Source organism: Pteropus medius, unplaced genomic scaffold (genome assembly GCF_902729225.1).
Source record: "Pteropus medius unplaced genomic scaffold, Ma_sr-lr_union100, whole genome shotgun sequence".
Lineage (NCBI taxonomy): Eukaryota > Metazoa > Chordata > Mammalia > Chiroptera > Pteropodidae > Pteropus > Pteropus medius.
This window is the reverse complement of record NW_024340699.1, coordinates 4,919,140-4,936,639: the sequence shown is the minus strand read 5'-3', so window position 1 is coordinate 4,936,639 and position 17,500 is coordinate 4,919,140.

The following is a 17,500-nucleotide window of genomic DNA, read 5'->3' as shown; positions in this document are numbered from 1 at the left end:
GGGAAATAATCACAATCTCCTTCGTCTTCTCTCCTTGTCACCCTGCCACTGCCATGGCTTCCCTTTGTTGTTCATTTTATCTTGTGCTTTCATGGCTGGTGACTTTATTTCACTTTTGCAGTAATCCTTTCATTTGCATATTACCCAAATATACAAAAGATGTTTAAATTCTAGAATCTTCTGACTTAGATTTGTTTAAAGAGCAGCTTTAGAAATAAGGCACTCTCATTCCTTAAATTATGGGGGAAAAGGTGAGCATTATGAATTTTTTCTAAAGGGGAAAAAGAAAAAAAAAGGCCTGTCTTTACTACTTTTAAATGCAAAACCATCTACAAGTGCAGGTACGGTATCCCCCAGAATGAATACAAAGAAAACCCTATTCCTCCAGGAAAGATTTTGAAATATTTTTTTTAAGCTTCTTGAGTTCTTCTGGAGAATTATGATTACAATAAACCTGGGAAATGACTGTTGTTCCAGAATGCCTGCAAAAAGGTTTATTTCATGCCAAAGAGCTTAGCTGATTTGGAATTAAATCAAAAGAGCCTGTGATTCTCTGAGGTTGAGTTCATTGTTATCTGTCGGTAAAGAATGATGGGTCCAGCCAACGTGGTTTCCAGCATGTCCCAGTGGACACCATGTCAGGTTATATTGTGTAAACTGACATGTTGGCAATTTGGCTATATTTGAGGATTGAAACTATTTTGTGACGACCAGGGGACACCCAGTGCAATATTTTGGTAGTCCTTTTTAAGTTGTCGGTAAACCTGCTGCTTCTTTAAAAATTTATTATTATTATTGCTGTTGTTGTCAACACCTACTAAAGGGTACAGAGAGAACCTACTTGCATTCTTTCTCTTTACATTTTCTAATAAACTCTGACATTTCACATATTGCAGAAAAGTTAGTTTCTCATAATACAGTATTATCTCATTACATTTTGGTGAGTAGTCATTTAAAGACTTTAGAGGTTCTAATTTTCAAGGTTCAAATTTAAGAGAGCTGTAATCTAATGCAGCATGATAGCAAAATCTTAGCAAGGTTTTACTACTAGTGGAGTTACCGCACATGAATCAAATGAGGTATGTGGAATATTCAAGAATCGTTCTGTAGCCAGTGTTATAATTCTTTCTTTCCTCTTTCTCTTTCTCCCCCCTCTCCTCTTGCTCCTCCTCCTCAGCCTCCTTCACCTCCTTACCTCTTCCTCTTTGCCAGATCAGATAATTTGATTCAAAACTATAGTATAAAAAATTATAAGCAACTCCTCAGATACATCACTGTTTTCGTCACCCAAAGTCAACATTATGACTAAAGTAACATATCACATCCAGCAACATCTAACCTTCAAAAGCAGAATTAAATATCTATCTGATCAAACAAAATCCATTGGCCCTGTCTTAAAGACTTTAAAAAATAAAAATAAAAAAAACACCAAATTTATGACTGAACGGTCCTCGGCCATATTCTGCCTCACCTTATCATCTACGAATTAGTGGCAAATTTACTTTAATAACTACTCGGTAGAGCAACAAAAAGGATCAATGCAATGATAAATGGAATACAAATTATTGAGTGCCAGGTGGTAAAAATTGGAATAATTTATATTTACATATATAAATAGTACTATCCAAATTCTCCTAATTTGATGTTGGAGGAAAAAAAAGTCACATACTATAAATTGTAAAGTGCTGTGCAACCACATTATTCACTAGGATAGAGGTGGAAGTTCTTGGAAGTAATTAAAGGAATAAGAATATAAGATTATATAATGGTAATACCATAAATATGAAGATAATGTTGCATATGCAAGGTAAAAGAGTTAAACCATAAAGAAATACTTAGGAATTTCTCAATTCTTGAAATGAGTAGTTTTACTCTAAAATTAACTTATTCTCATTTCAGAAAGATGGGTTTCCAAGTAAGAAAACCACAGTAACCTTCGCATTTCATTAGTTATGGCATTGTAAAATATGTCTGTTTTGTAGTTTGTGGTTCCCTTCCTTATGGAGATTAGGAGATTAAAACAAATAAACAATCAACCAATCAAACAAAAACCAGCATGGCCCAAGGGCAGAAAGCATTTTAGTAGCACATCTTGGTTTCCTCAAAACAGTCTAGGGTTTAGCCACTGAATCATTAACATCCACTTACTCAGAAGGAAATTACAATTCGTCTAATTAGAGACTTCACCTTGGATTTGCTCATTCTTTGCCCCAAGAGAAAAACCATGCAAAGTATATGCAGGCAAGAAAACCTAAAAGCTTGTCCAAATATTCCACTAGAAAAAACTTACTGCCTGCAGGGCTCACAAATGTATTCAAATATTAGCACAAGGCCCAACACTCTTGTGTAAAGCAGAGAGGACTGACCCAACTACTCCTTCCTGATTTAGATTATAATAACAAATACTTAGATTATAATAGCAAATACTTCCAAGAATTTTGCATATAATAATTTGGTTTCAAATAGTTTATCTGTCCTAAAGTTATATTTAGGTGTACAAACATGAAATTTAAATACCTTTCACGGATTTGTGTTTAATTAAAATGAAGCTATAAAAGTCATATGCTTGTAGCTAATATTTCATCTAAAAGTATTTTGTGCTTCCATGGATGTGAGTGGAGGGAGGGAGGGGGGAGGGAGGGGGAGAGAGAGAGAGAGAGAGAAAGAGAGAGAGAGAGGGAGGGAGGGAGTGAAGAGGGAACATGAGATTACTTTTTTTTTTTAAGTCTGGCAATTTTGAGGAATGCATTCTAATTATTATCTCAAATTTATTCTTTCTTTGAGTAAATCAGAGCTCTAATTATAGGCAGAGAAAAATATATTCAGTATTGTGTAATATTTATGCAAAATACTACTCTTAGCACTTATCTGCTAAACTATAATGTCTTGCTGAGTTTATACAGCAATTTCCAAGAGGATATTATCCACTTTGGCCTTTCATTTCTTGTCCAGTATGTATAATGCCTGATGAGAGTACAATTTCATTTTCAAAAACTGTATATCTGTGTTGGTAATTAGCACAATTCTACCATCTGCCTTCTTTACAAAAAGTAAAAGTCTTATTCCATGAGCAATCGCTTTTTCTCAGAAAAAACTCTGGCTTTTCTAGACAAAATATTCACAGATCTAATCACAAACTTCATGGTGTTCTTGAAAGTTACGGACATTTAATGTTTTCTCCCAAGACAAGAGTCATAAAGTTAATTTCTCCTATATGTTTATAAAACAAAGAAGCCAAAAGATGATACTAATTTCTGAATTATTTCACTGGAACTTTTCTCATTTCCTCTCCTGAAAAATGAAAAAATTTGTATAACTATGCACATAATCTCTATTATCATAATAAGAAATGACTTAATTGTGTAAAGACTTTAGGAGTACCTAACATTCTTTATTAGTGGACAGATGCTATATGTTAACAAAGAAAATTTAGATATATAATTTCTGACTTGTAGAATATTCTCAGCAATGAAGTAGCTACTCTCTCATTCTCTCTCTCTACATATGTATGCCTATGTATTTAAACACAGTTTTTATAAACATACATTTTAGGTTATGATTATATATAGTAAATATAAATGTTGGCAACAGGAGTGATTATACTAGAGTTATGAGAGTGTTACTTAACCGACCTATATCAGAATCATTGAAGTACTCGCAAAAAAATGCAAATTATTAAATAAATCAGAATCTCTCAGAGCACAATTAGACATTCCTCATTTCTTACAAGTTTTTTGACTTTCATACCTACGTCAATTTGAAAAACAGTAGTAAGTGGATCTGCTGTTGGAGCAAGACCCAAGAAAAATATGGTCTTTATTTTCTACAATAGTTTAAGCATTTGGTCCCACGTTTTTCTTCTACTTCATTCTTTATTGCCAGAGATTGAATTTATAACTTTAAAATCTCCTTATACCTTCCTCAAATACATGACTTTAAAAAAATTGCTGGCCAACTAAGTTTTAGCATATACTTATAAAAAAAAAATTTTAAATGGACTACATTTTTCTATTTGAAAAAATTTACTTCATGTAAATATTGAGGATAAAAACAGCTCAGACTATATATATCTAATCAAATAAAAAGCTATTTAAGTGCAAAGCGCTAAATTATAATTGTTTTGGGAGCAGTGATGCTAAGTTTTCTGGCTTGTGTAGATTTATGTTCTAAGCCATAATGCTGAGTTAACAGTTTTGTTTTGGGATGAATATATAAACACCTGTAAGAAGAGGATTTCAACCTTCCTGGGGATCATGCTAGAAATGAATTGAGGCTTAGAGTGCAATTACAGCATTAAGTCCCAAACCACTATGTAGTTAGAAACTGTTAGAAAAGATTGTCAATTTGCACTGTGAGCTCTGGGCCATATTTCTGTAGGAGATTCAAAAAGTCTGTATTGTCCATCTTGTTTGAAGGTAACACTGTTGACAAGGGTTTTTTTTTTTTCCAGAGCCAACTTGTCACCATCAAAGATGCTGGATTGCTTGCATTGATTAGCATGATGCAGGGTATGGATGTTTTGGTTCTATGCTTCTATAAATATTTTGGAGGCACAGAGGAGGCATATAAAAATTAGTTGTGTGTGTGTGTGTGTGTGTGTGTGTGTGTGTGTGTGTGTGTGAGAGAGAGAGAGAGAGAGAGAGAGAGAGAGAGAGAGAGAGAGAGAGAGACACCTTAATACACAGATGCACCAAAATTTTTAATGTCAGCAGCCAAGTGTGTAATATCTTCCAAGAGACTCTCAGAATTTATTTGTCAAGCACTTGGGTATCTTTTCACCTAAACAGGTTACCTTGTATTTATGAACGAGTATGAGAGAGAGCTTGTACTCTGACTTGAGAGTTTACCCAGTGCTAGAAACTTGTTATCCCCAAAACTAGTTATTGATCTTTAAGCGTCCTTCAGTCTCCATATTTCTGAATCAAATGTAATTCAATTATTACATATTAGCAAATTAAAATCATAATTATACTAAAAATGTCCAAAAAAGCAATGAAATAATTAAATTCTAAACACTTGCTGAATACCTTCTACTTACACAGCACAACATGGAATGAAAAAAATATGTATGATCAAGTTGCTGTCTTCAAGTAGCATTAAATTAAATTTGGAGAGGAAGCCTGAAAAGATATATCTCTTAGAGTGTGCAGAATTATGCAACCTGGTGCAAAAACAGGTACTAATCCTCTAAAAACAATTTGACTACACTTGTTTCTAAGAAAGTAAATCCTTTTTTCCATACAAATGGTACAGGAAAGATAGTGAGGTTTTCAAGAAAGAACTTGAGAGCCAGACTGATTGGATTAAAATCGCTCCCTATCCATGACCTTAATATTTTATTTAAGTTACTCAGTTTCTCTGTGCCTTGTTTTTACTTTCTGCTTTTATAATATGGGCCTAATAATAGCACCTAATTCTTAAGATTGTTATAGAATTAAATGAGATGTACCTATAGGATGCAAAGATATATAGATATACAAATAGAACTACTTAGTAAAGTTAGAAGAGCACTTAAAACATAAGCAGTTATGTATATATTGACATTTACATTTTTAAAATACAAGTAAGCATAGAAAGAGCTATGAGCTAGTATGAAATCAGGTTCAGTAAATATGCACTTGTGATCATTTTGATAAGAATTCTTAGCTTTCTCAAAGATCTTTCTAAGGAATTATCAATCCAAATTAACTAAAAGAACTTGTCATTAATTTAACCCATTAATCTGAGTTTTCAAGATCAATAGTAGACTCTGATCCTATTAGGTCAGAAAGTAGATAATATTAATCATAGTTTTATACATATATGTAGCTGGATTAAAAGAGGCAAAAGATGCACTTAAGATAGTGTACCATTTTTCTAAGGTATTTTTGGGAATTCTTTACTTCTAGTCTTATTTATCCTAAATACATTATTATACATTAATCATGATTTTGTTTTATAAAAAACTTTACATCTAAGTTTTCTTTTTGAGATGTTTCACTTTTTCAAATTCGACAACTCAACAATATAAAAAGGATTGAAGTTCCAGGTTTCTTACCTCAATTTTACTCTAGTAGAAGTTGTTATTCATTAAGAAGTGCTAGGTGGATGTGATATTAAACTATGTATATATCAGGGCTTCTTCTCTTAAAAGCATTACAATACACAATAGAATCTGGCTAAAGAGAATAAACAAAGAAGACTTATTGCCTCATGTATTAAGAAAGGACAGCAGCTGGGACAGCTCAGGTGAAGCTATTCAAGGGCTTCAGACAATGTTGTCAAAATTCAGTTTCTCTGTTCACTAAACCCTGATCACCTCCCATGTTTCTTTCAGTCCCTAAAGTCTCTTCCTTCATTGTTATAAGAAGACCATCAGCATCTCTTGGGGCTATATCCTTTGCGATTCAACAAATACAATAGAAAATATCCCCCCTCCCCAACACACATATATAAGATTCTTAGCCCAAACAATTCAACAGAAGCTCTAACTTGCAGGCTTCATTCACAAGCTCACACCTGAACCAATTACTGCAAAGAAGGAATTCTAATATGCTGATGACTGTAGCTCTATATTGTCATTTACCCATGAAACAATAATGCCCCACCTAAACTGTGTGAATCAAACAGTGGAGATGTGGGTTCCCCAGCAAACACTGAGGCTATTTTAGGAAGAAACAAATCTCTAAGAGAACACTGGAGGCAAAGAACATTTTGTTTTCGGGAGGCAAAGATCCATTTCTAATATATTATCAAATAAAGAAGCCCCCATAGGCACAATCCCTTCTCTCTTGTTTGCAATTGCTTTGTAATTTTATTCAATTTAGTAAATAAGAATAGAGTGCCTACTAAGTTTGACATTTAAATAGATGTTGAAAAAATACAGGAAAATAAAATATAATTCTGTCCTTAATAAATTCAGTACCTAAGAAAGGAAAATATATATTATTTCAGGATAACTAGGGATTCATGCATTTAACACAGTGATTCTAATACTGTGTTGAAGAACTAGTCACTGTCTTGCATTTCCTGCAGAATACTTTTGTAAAATGCAATAAAATTAATAGGAAAAAATTATCACAATTGGAGACAATTAAATATCAAATTGCTATTAAACTTCCTAAATGCTTTCTCTTAATTCTATCCTTATTCTATACTCACAAAACATTCACAGACTGTGTCCTGTATGCAAATCACACTTTGAAAAGCACATGCTTATAAATATATATTGAATTCTCATTTATTAACCATGCTAATCATTATGATTATGGTGGCAAGGGGGTAAAAACTGTGAGGAGATACTCAAATAATAGAGATTTAGATCCCTGTCTTAGAGGACTCTTTAATAAATCTCTTTAAAATGATCTCTTAAAAGTCTATTTGGGGAAAGAAAACAAAATAATTATTTATGAAGCAATCATCAGAAGTCAACAACTTTTTTTTTAAATAAAGAGCCAGACAATAAACAGTTAAGGTTTTAAAGGCCATGTGGTCCCTGTCACAACTGTTCAACCTGATAGCCCCTGGTCTAGGTCTTCAATTGCAGGAGACAGAAAACCCAACACCAACTGGTCTAAACAAAACAAGGAATAGACTGGCTTTGGTAACTAAAAATCCAGACGCTAGCTTCAAGTGATGCTCAATCCAGGTGCTCAAACTCCGTTATCAGAATGAGCTTTCTTTTGTATCTCAGTTCTATCTTTCACTACATTATTTCAATCTCAGGCTCGGGGGACAAGTAGGTTCCAGGCTCATATCATCTCTACTGTCACAGTCCCATTAGGGGTGAGAGAACTTCTCCCTACAAACAGAAGTCTCACTGCATTTCGTCAGCTGTAACTATGCCACATGCACATCCCTGAACCAATCAATCATTGTGTCCAGGGAAAATTTATGTGCTCATTGAACGAAAATGTTTCCTCTTTACACCTGGACCACAGGATGAAGTCAACTGCATCTGAACACAGAGAATTAAGAGTCATGCAGGGGTTAGACAGAAAATATTAGGGTATTTCTGTCATAACTAGGGTGAAGGGATAGTGGGAGATCAAAAAGGAGTAATAACCATAAAAAGAAACAAAGGCATCACAAGATTGGGTTAGGTTCCCTACATCAGTATTGCCAGTATATGCTTTAAAGTAAAGTGATCACCAAGGACTAATGAAATGCCCAGCTTTGGTTATCTGTAGAAGGTTGTGACAGGCACCGAAAGAAAGGGCAGGATTAGGATGGGCAGTGGAGAGGAAGAAAAACACATGCAGTGCACAAAGCATGGACAACAGGAGGACACATGGCATTCTGTTGACTGTACTTAGCCTGGTAGAAGGAAACACACATTTTGGTGTCATATTTGGATTTAATTCTTAGTTCTACAAATTAAAAGTTATATAAACTTGGACAAGTTTTTTTTTTTCTTTTTCTTTTTTTTCTGAGCTTCAGTTCCTTTACCTTAAAATGGAGATATTTAATTGATAAAATTCTATGAAGAATAAATACATATTAAGTACTCCAAAAACAGTGGCTACTCTTTCTATGATCACACAAGTCCGGATGAATCATGTTTTCATTTCACAAGAGTCCATGAAAATGGCCTTGGGAAGGAAGTTTGAGTTGAGCAGGGCCTTGAAAAGGAAATAAATTATGACCCTATTCTATATAGATATGAATAGCAAGGAATGATTTTTGAGTTGGAAAGTGGCATAATGCAATTGATATTTTCAGGAGGCTTTCTGGCACTGAGAAATCCATGAAGAATTGAGCAAGAGAGAAGCTGGCCAAAGACAGTTGGGTAACTCCATGATCAATGTTTTCAAATGTCTATCGTGAAAATAGATGTTTTAACTGTACCATATATTGTATTTGACATTTCTCAATATTCTATGAGATATAAAGATATTAATGCTGGTTCCTTACATAGTGAAAGTAGCAGATAAAGATTTTTCCTGGCAAATGCGTGAGGAAGTGAATGATCTTTCCCCTCTATCAGCAAAAACAGGAACTCTAAAGTATCATCGGTGAGAAAAAAACAATGAGAATGAGAAATGATCACAAAAAGGAAAGTATATTAGGAATTTCCAATAAATAACATATTGTCTGCTATCTTTCAAATGTGGGCATAATTATAAATTTTCAGCTTTGATGTCAGAAGATGTACAGAAATTTTAAGATAAAGGAAGCAAACAATACAAAAAATTATTTCCTACTATAACAGCAATGCCCCTTAATTCTGAATTGGTGAGAGCCTGAACCAACAATACATTTTCACTTTTCTAAACTGGTATATATTCAGTGCTCATTGTATTTCGAGTATTTGTTCACATATGCTTCTATACCAGAGGGAGGCATTTATCTGCTCAATAAGTTCTCATCCATTTATTTGGTCGTTTCTCTTTCTCTATTTCTTCCTATTTCTGTCCACGGAATGTTATTTGAAACATGACAGATTACAGGCCATCACAATGCCATTATTGTGTAAAACACAGTTACATAGACAAATATACAACCTATCTATTTTCTATATGATTTGCTTTTAACCAAATCTTAATTCCTATGTGTAAATATGTATGAAAATTATGTTCCGGTCAACAAAAATAAATGCATCATGTCTTCATAACCACAGGTGCTGACAGAAATCATAAATCTTATTTTACAGATTTGGTGTCTAAGAGAGGGAGAGAGGGAAAGAGATTAAGTGGATTGCCCAAGGTCACAAACTAAAGCTGTCTCCTAGTAAGGTTTCTTAATTCTGCCTTTTGTGCCTGCAATCATTCAATCCATTTTGATGTTGGAAACTGTAGACTCAGATTTTTTATCCCCTGCACTGCATCTTCAGGCAGTATGAGATTCTGACAGGTGACAAGAGTTTAAGTGATAGCTCTCTTTCTTGGATAGTGCAGGAAACTGGAATAAAAAAGGAATTTCCATTAGATTCCATATTGATACCCAGGAAGGATTACGTAGCCAAAGAGACTGAGACAGAGACACAGACAGACAGACAGAAGTCTAACGTTGAGAACTTTTTAAAAATTTTATAAAATTGGGTCTAATCAAAATGTTCAAATGACCAAACATGTTCAGACTTGCCGTGCTCTATTATCAATGGATTATATTTAAGAGCAACATTAAAATTTCAATAGGCATCTTTATATTCGGACAAAGCCCTGTGTGTTAACTTGCTTTTTGCTTATATTCTGTTGTTCTTTATATGATGAGTAGTCGCTGATAGATGCTTTAATGTAATTCCAGAATAATCAATCCAAGTTTCCTTGTTTGAATACACTATGCCCTCTAGCCAAAGATCAAGCACTCTCTAGTCAAAGACTAATAACGATGATAATTATATCTCTCCATGTTTGTAACCCTTTAGATTTCACAAAGCACTTTTACATAATGTATCTTATTTGGCCTCCATAACTCAATTAGTTGCTTTTATATTATTCCCACTTTAGACACAGAGACTCTAAGGCTCCTGAAAGTATCTTGCCCAAAGCTTCCCAACTAGTTATTCTTCTTAACCAACAAGGGAATTAATTGAATCTTAAAAGACCATCAACATGAGACCAACTGTCATGTTATATTTTTGCTAAGAAAAAAATAATCTATTGTAAGATATTATCAATTTTATGGTATATCCCAATTTCACAGATGTTAAAAATGTATTTGTCTAAAACAAATGCAACATGGTGAATTATGATGCTGTTCTGGCACTGGATTCCTGGTCTTTCCCACAAGGCTCTTTAAAAAGTGATTTCCATGGATCATTTCCTTCTTCTTATACTTTATTCATCATTAATTTCCCCCCAAATCTGGCACCTGCCACTCTCAGACCTCTCTTTTAAATAGTTACCAATGCCCACACAAAGCTTTTTACACACACACACACACACACACACACTCTCTCTCTCTCTCTCTCTCCCCTGCCCTCTCTCTCTTCAAAAATTAAACCTCCAACTTTAGCATCCTTTTCTGGTTTTGTTTGCCTTATACTGTCCCACATTTTCAGCTTTCTTGAATGGTCTCTTTACATCCCCAACTCAATACTTCTAAAACTAAAATCATTCTCTTAAAAACAACAAAAACTAAACACAAACAACAAAGCTCATTTTGACTTGTAATGTTTATATAAAAGATATAACATTTCCTCCCTAAGTCTATTTAGAATACAGCAGATAATGCTTTTATTATAAATAATACAACTGCTTCAAAGTAGGTGCCTAAAGGAAGTGCCCGTGGGGTTATTCTGGAAAACAAAATGTATGCGCTGACTTGTACAAGGACATTCATAGTGGGTCTCGTTTTTTTTTTTCTTTTCTTTTCTTTTCCCAGAATTGGACTTCTGGTATTACATTAATAACACATTTAGGTGTACCAATCCTGTATTTGAAGAAACGTGGAAATTCTTTCCAAATTGGTTCTATTAAATCCCAATTAAGTGGGAATTACCATCTCTACAATAACCAAAAGTTTTGATTTGCTCTTCCTATGCATATACAGCCTTATAGGAAAGTGACCTGATATAGGCCCTTCTCCATTACGGATATCCTATCTTTATCACACAATTTTTATTCTTTTATCGCTTATCACCATATATATTTGATCTTTATCAGTCTCCCTGGAATACATGTTCAACGACAGCTGAACACCTGGATGCTTCAGTCACTTCTGTATCTCTAGCACCTAAAACAATGCCTGACATTTAAAAGGTATTCAGTGTTCTATTGCATACATTATTAAAACTTCTAGTTTAAGAAAGAATTATTTTGCTGACTGAAAACAAAACGTATCATTCTTATGTGTTTGATATACTACGAAACTGTTCATTTCATTGTTGGTAGTCAATACCACTATATGGCTTGTCTCTAGACACCGTTGAAATGCAGTATCTAACATCTCAAAGTTCTGAGAGATAAATGAGGTATTTTTCTTTCTGAGGGTTCATTATTGCTGAGTATAACCTGCAAAGCATAAATGACAATTTAAAGTCGGTAACATGTTTTCCTATAGCTCGTATTGCAATAATACCATGATGCCTATTTAAAATTATCAATTTCCTTTTCCTTCCAACTTTTAATATTGTACTCTGTCTTTATTAAATTTTAAAGTTTAATATTTTATACATTTGGATTTTGCTAGATACACTTTTTCTACTTATTAATTTTACTAGTAGTATCAGTGTTCGGCAAATTAGGGTTTGCTAAATAGAGTTACACCATATTAATGAGCCTAAATCTCTTAGTCCTGATGTTTAATTCATTGCTTTTATTAGTATTTTTCCAAGTAGAAGATTTAATTTATACATATTAAACTGTACCACATGGTGTCTTGTTCACAAAATCTTTCATTAACTCTATTCCTCAGTAATGAATATTTTACCAATTTATCACATGAAACATCCCTGGCCATTATTACTTAGATAATCATTTGAGAAATTTTGTGGAATACGCCAAGTAGAATGAAAACCCTAAAACAAACAAACAAAAACAACCAATAAACCAAACTAAAAAAAAAAAAACCACCAAATCTTACTCTTCTGTTCTTAGAGAATACACTTAATTCACTTAAATCTTCTGTTTTCTAATAAGTATATTGGAATTTACGGGGTTATAACACAGCTTTTCCACTAACCATGATTATTTGCTAGAAAGCGCTCTTTTTGTGAATAAAGAGATATGTGATTGGCATAGAATGGAAGCCCTCATTTTGGCCGAGGATAGATGAGGTACCCACTTCTCATAAAGCACTTCCATGGAGGTAAGCTTGCTCTGACAGTCTATCTGTGTGCTTTTGTCCCATCAGTTTTACTATCTTCCTTGTAATGAGCTATAGAGAGAAAAGAAAGAGACTCTCAGTTACTGTACCATTTATTTCAAATATTTGATGCTGCCCAAACCCATGGGACACTTATTCCCAAAGTGGAATCTGAGGAGGAGGAAACAGTTTGCTGCACAGGATGTACCAAGCAGGGGTGGGTTATGCAAATGCATGAAAGTCAAGCATAGGAGCCTAAGTACCAAGTCTGCAGGGCCAGGCAGACTGATATTGCTAACTCCTATGGTGACATTTTATTCATGAACTATCTATTGATTAAAACCCCACATTAGAAGTCTCCTTGATTCATTTCCCAAAGTTATGTTTAGCACGTGCACTGGTGGTGGGGAATATTTAATGAGAACAAAATCACACTCTCAGCAGAGAAAAGCTTAGACCCGGGTTTGACAGGGAATACCAGTGCAGCTCTGTGGAGACTCTGAAGGAGATAATACAAGCCTCCATTCTTCAGTTATTCTGCAAATTCATAGCCATAAAATGTAACCTTATAATAAAGACAACCCAAAGGCAATTGATGGAACACAGTTGTTTTGTGTGTGACTGCGTATGCCTTATATTTCTCACGTAGCCCTCTAACTTGCTACTCTTTTGCTCTTTTTTACTCTTGTGTCTCCCTCTTTCCCTGTTTATATTCATGCTCTATACTGAAGATTCCTATAGGAAATTAAAGCCAAAATCAGGAAACTTTGATCGATGTAGTTGGAGCGGTCATAAAATATGATGACAATGAGACCGTGTCCTAAAATACTATTAGCCAGTAGAGGAGTCTGTAATGCTTATCGACTGGCAGACCCAGAAAATAAGTAAGTTCGATGGTGGCAGAGACTTTAATAATCTTATTCAGTGCCTATCACTCTACTTGGCTTACATTAAATAGTAAGTATTAATTGATTAAATGAATGAAAAGATGGCAAAACATAAGATGAAAGATGGTATGTTTGGATACATTCAAAGCATGATTGATTATTATTTCAGTCCAGGAAAGCATTTTTTGAGCACATACAATATGCCAAACACCATACCATACTCTGTATTAATAAATATGAATAAGCATGACTTCTCTGTGGAACTTACTCTCTTCTGGAAAAGCAAACATCAACACTTATCTTCAATTTATTCTTGTCAGAGCTATGATTCAGGTATATAGTTCCTATGAATGTAAATAATACATTAAGTCCAGACCAACTCAGTTGTGACATGGTTGTACATAGAAATGGGGGCAAAGAGAAGGGAGACTGGTAATTAGGAAAAGATGACCTAAAGGAAATTTTACAAGTGAGATATTAAGGATATCATTGAAATTTTAAGCTAAAGCTGAAGAGTGAAGAAATATTACTTATTATTTCCTGCCCTAATATCTCTTTTATACATATGTATAAACTGCCCCTGTTGTCTTTGGTGCTGAGTTTGTTTTCTTCACTACTCTTGTAATGATTAATTTTCAAAAATGTTTATCTTCTTCACTAGATTGAAAGCTCTATGAAGGCCTGGGCCATATTAGTATTATTTTATGCCTCGTGCCTAACAAGAAATAGGTGTTCTACCAATAGCTATAGGAAGGCTGGAAGGAAGCATGACGAGAGGAAGGAAGGAAATAAAGGAATACAAATTAAGCAAGAGCCCAATAGAAGTTGTTCAGAGGAACTTGGCCAAGGTGATAAGGAAAAAAAAAACCATGCCATAAAACCCATTTAACTCTAAATATAGAATCTCTCTGGGGGATCGTTGGCTCTATTCAAATAAAAAAAAGGAACAATATAAGTGTCTTGAAAAAGAGATTGGATTGAAAGTCAACTGACTGGAGTATAATTTCGGCTGTGTGGCTTAATCAAGGAGCCTGACATTCTGCTTCTCCATAGCCTCAGGCAGGGAATGGTGACACTCACCCTTTCCTCCCAAAGTGGTGGGGAGAGTGAATGAGAGAGGTGGCATTCAGGAAATCCTGCTGCGTGAATGATTCTGCAGTAGTCTGCAGGGAGAGAAAACGAAAGGACTACTGTGTAGAAGTTACAAGAAGGAAGGTTTTTGCCTGCTCTCAGGAAGAAACTTCTGGGAACCTGAGTGGTAACAGCAGAGCGCTTCAGAATATAGAGACCTGGCATCATGGGTGTTGGGCTATGGCTGGCAGACTACTGAGGATATTTAAAAGTGGACCACATTAACAGAGTAATAACTGCATTACATGATCCATAAGGTCTCTACCATTTCCTAAGACTGCATCATTGTATCAACCTGGGATATTCATAGCAATGACACATGAAATAATTATTCACAAGAGCAACATCCTATCTTCCTAGAATACCAACAACTAGAAAGCTAAGCAGCAATTTTAGATTAAGAATGCTCAGAAAGATAAACTTTATACGTGTACAAAATATACATTAATATATTTATAAGCCTTCTGTTTTGAATCACAAAAGAAAAATGAAACTACATGTGGCACACTTTGTATTTTACAATATTTCAGTAATTAGAGAGTAATTCCATTTTAATCAGAACACTAGAATGAACAAAGAAGCCCCTTCTCCTACCATTTTAAGTTAGCAGGAATTTGGCGACTAGAAAGAGATTTCCAATATTCATATTTTGGAACTTAAAACAAGATATTTTAGAGATGATTATATGATGATCTAAATCTGAGTTTAGATAATCGGTTTTCATACATGTTACTTCACATTATTCAATCGTGGTGATTTCTTTAATAATAGCATTTAAACTTTTAACTTAGACAAAAATATACTTTTATTGTGGAAACAGTTTAAACTTTCCTTAATAATTATCTCACTTATGGAATAACATTTTTCTTGTATAATAAAATCACTTTTTTTTTGTAGTGCTAAGCTTTAACCTCCATGACAATAAAATTAAAGGGAAATGGAGTGAAAGAGCCAAATCTTGAAAGAACTTATAGTGCAATAATAATCATTTAAAAATCAACTACAACAGTATGAAGCTAGAATTACTAGTATGCTATGAATTGTCACCTACCCAGGTGTGATAGAGAGTATAATTATTGGTAACTGATGTATGTTTATGTTCCAAACAATTACGTAGGCATTTTTCTACAAAGGATATATGCCATGTCATTATTTTTCTGCTTGTTAAAATTAAAAGTTAAGTGCCTTAATTTTCAATGACAGCTGTAAAATGACTAACTGCTATAAAAGTAAATGACACACTAATATAAAGATACAATTTAAAATATACTCTCTTAGATAAACAGCTTAAAAATAGTTGAAAATACTGATAACTCTGTTTGCAATATTTTACTTTTATAAAGTGATAAGTAAATAAGACAGAAAGTAGGATATTTTGATGTTAATTGAAGAGGAATCAGAATAGGAGAGACAATATAGTTCTGCAAAAATAATACTCTTAGTTTTTGTTCATAAGAATATTAATTTCCTGAAGAGTATAGGTTTGTTCTACTAATTCTGAGTTTAAAAAGATGTGTTTTTTTTTTCAGAAGCACAAAGACTGAAATAAAAGTGGTTCTCTAGAACTTGTAAATGAAATCATAGCTATGTTGTTTCCTATTAAACTAAGACTTTAGTAAGAATATTAATGATTATTACTAATCAGAAGAATGAGTCAGGCATGTTAAAGGACAAACAATGGCTGATTCTATCACTGATAAAATTGAATTCCAGAAACCCTTTCTTCATCCTGCGACTAGTGAAAGATGGCCCATCAAATCTACAACTGTCGAAAACCTAACAGTATGGCAATTTAGATTTTTTTTTTTTAATCAAAACCTTTATTTGACTTACCTGTTCACATCTGGGAACACAAATTTAGCTAACGTTCTTATTACTTTATACAAGAAGCATTTCATTTAAAGTGGCATGTGTCCGTAACAAAATATAGCACAAACCGTGCCTCTACTCCCTGACCTACTATTAAAGAGACAAACTGCATTCTTTTAAAATCAGATATCCCCATGAAAAATATTTCCTTTCCTGACAAAGACAAAAGGTTAGATCAGATATACAACATCAGAGGAGCATTATCTTGTCAAGCGGCTAGAATACATTAATACCGAGAGGAACCTTTCAGTTAAAATTTTAAGAACGGGTGAAGGGAACTCTTTATACTTGCTATTTATAATACTTTCACTATGTGAAAAAAATAAATCTTGGTGACTATTCTGAGGCATACTGGAAGAAATCCAATTTAATTAGGAAAAAACACTGCTAACGTGGGGGTTGAAAAAAATAGGACTCTGAAACGAGTGTAAACCATTATAAAACTCAGTTTGTGATTAATAAGCAATGAATGCTTCCTTGACAGATATGCACTGTTGGTTATTTATTGAAGTTTCTTAGTTTACGTTCTACATGGCATGCTCTTTGTTTTTAAAGATAAGTGTAAAATTCTTTTCCTTGTTTACATCCATGTTCATTTTACTCTTAACAAGATAAATAACAATGAGGCTAGAGATGCTTATGCATGAAGCATCTGAGACTGCAAGTATTGGTTAATTGCCTCCATCTTTCCCTTTTGTCAGTGTTTAACCAGAAATAGCCAGAATGATTAATATGGTAGGACCCAGAGTTGTTCTCGGGAAAACATGGAAGTTCGACATGAAGGAAAAATATGTTGGGGACCAAGAAATATCACTGAATGTAGCTGAATGTCATCTAGAAGATTATATGGAAACTCAGGCCTGGGCACAAAAGTTAAATACTAGTTT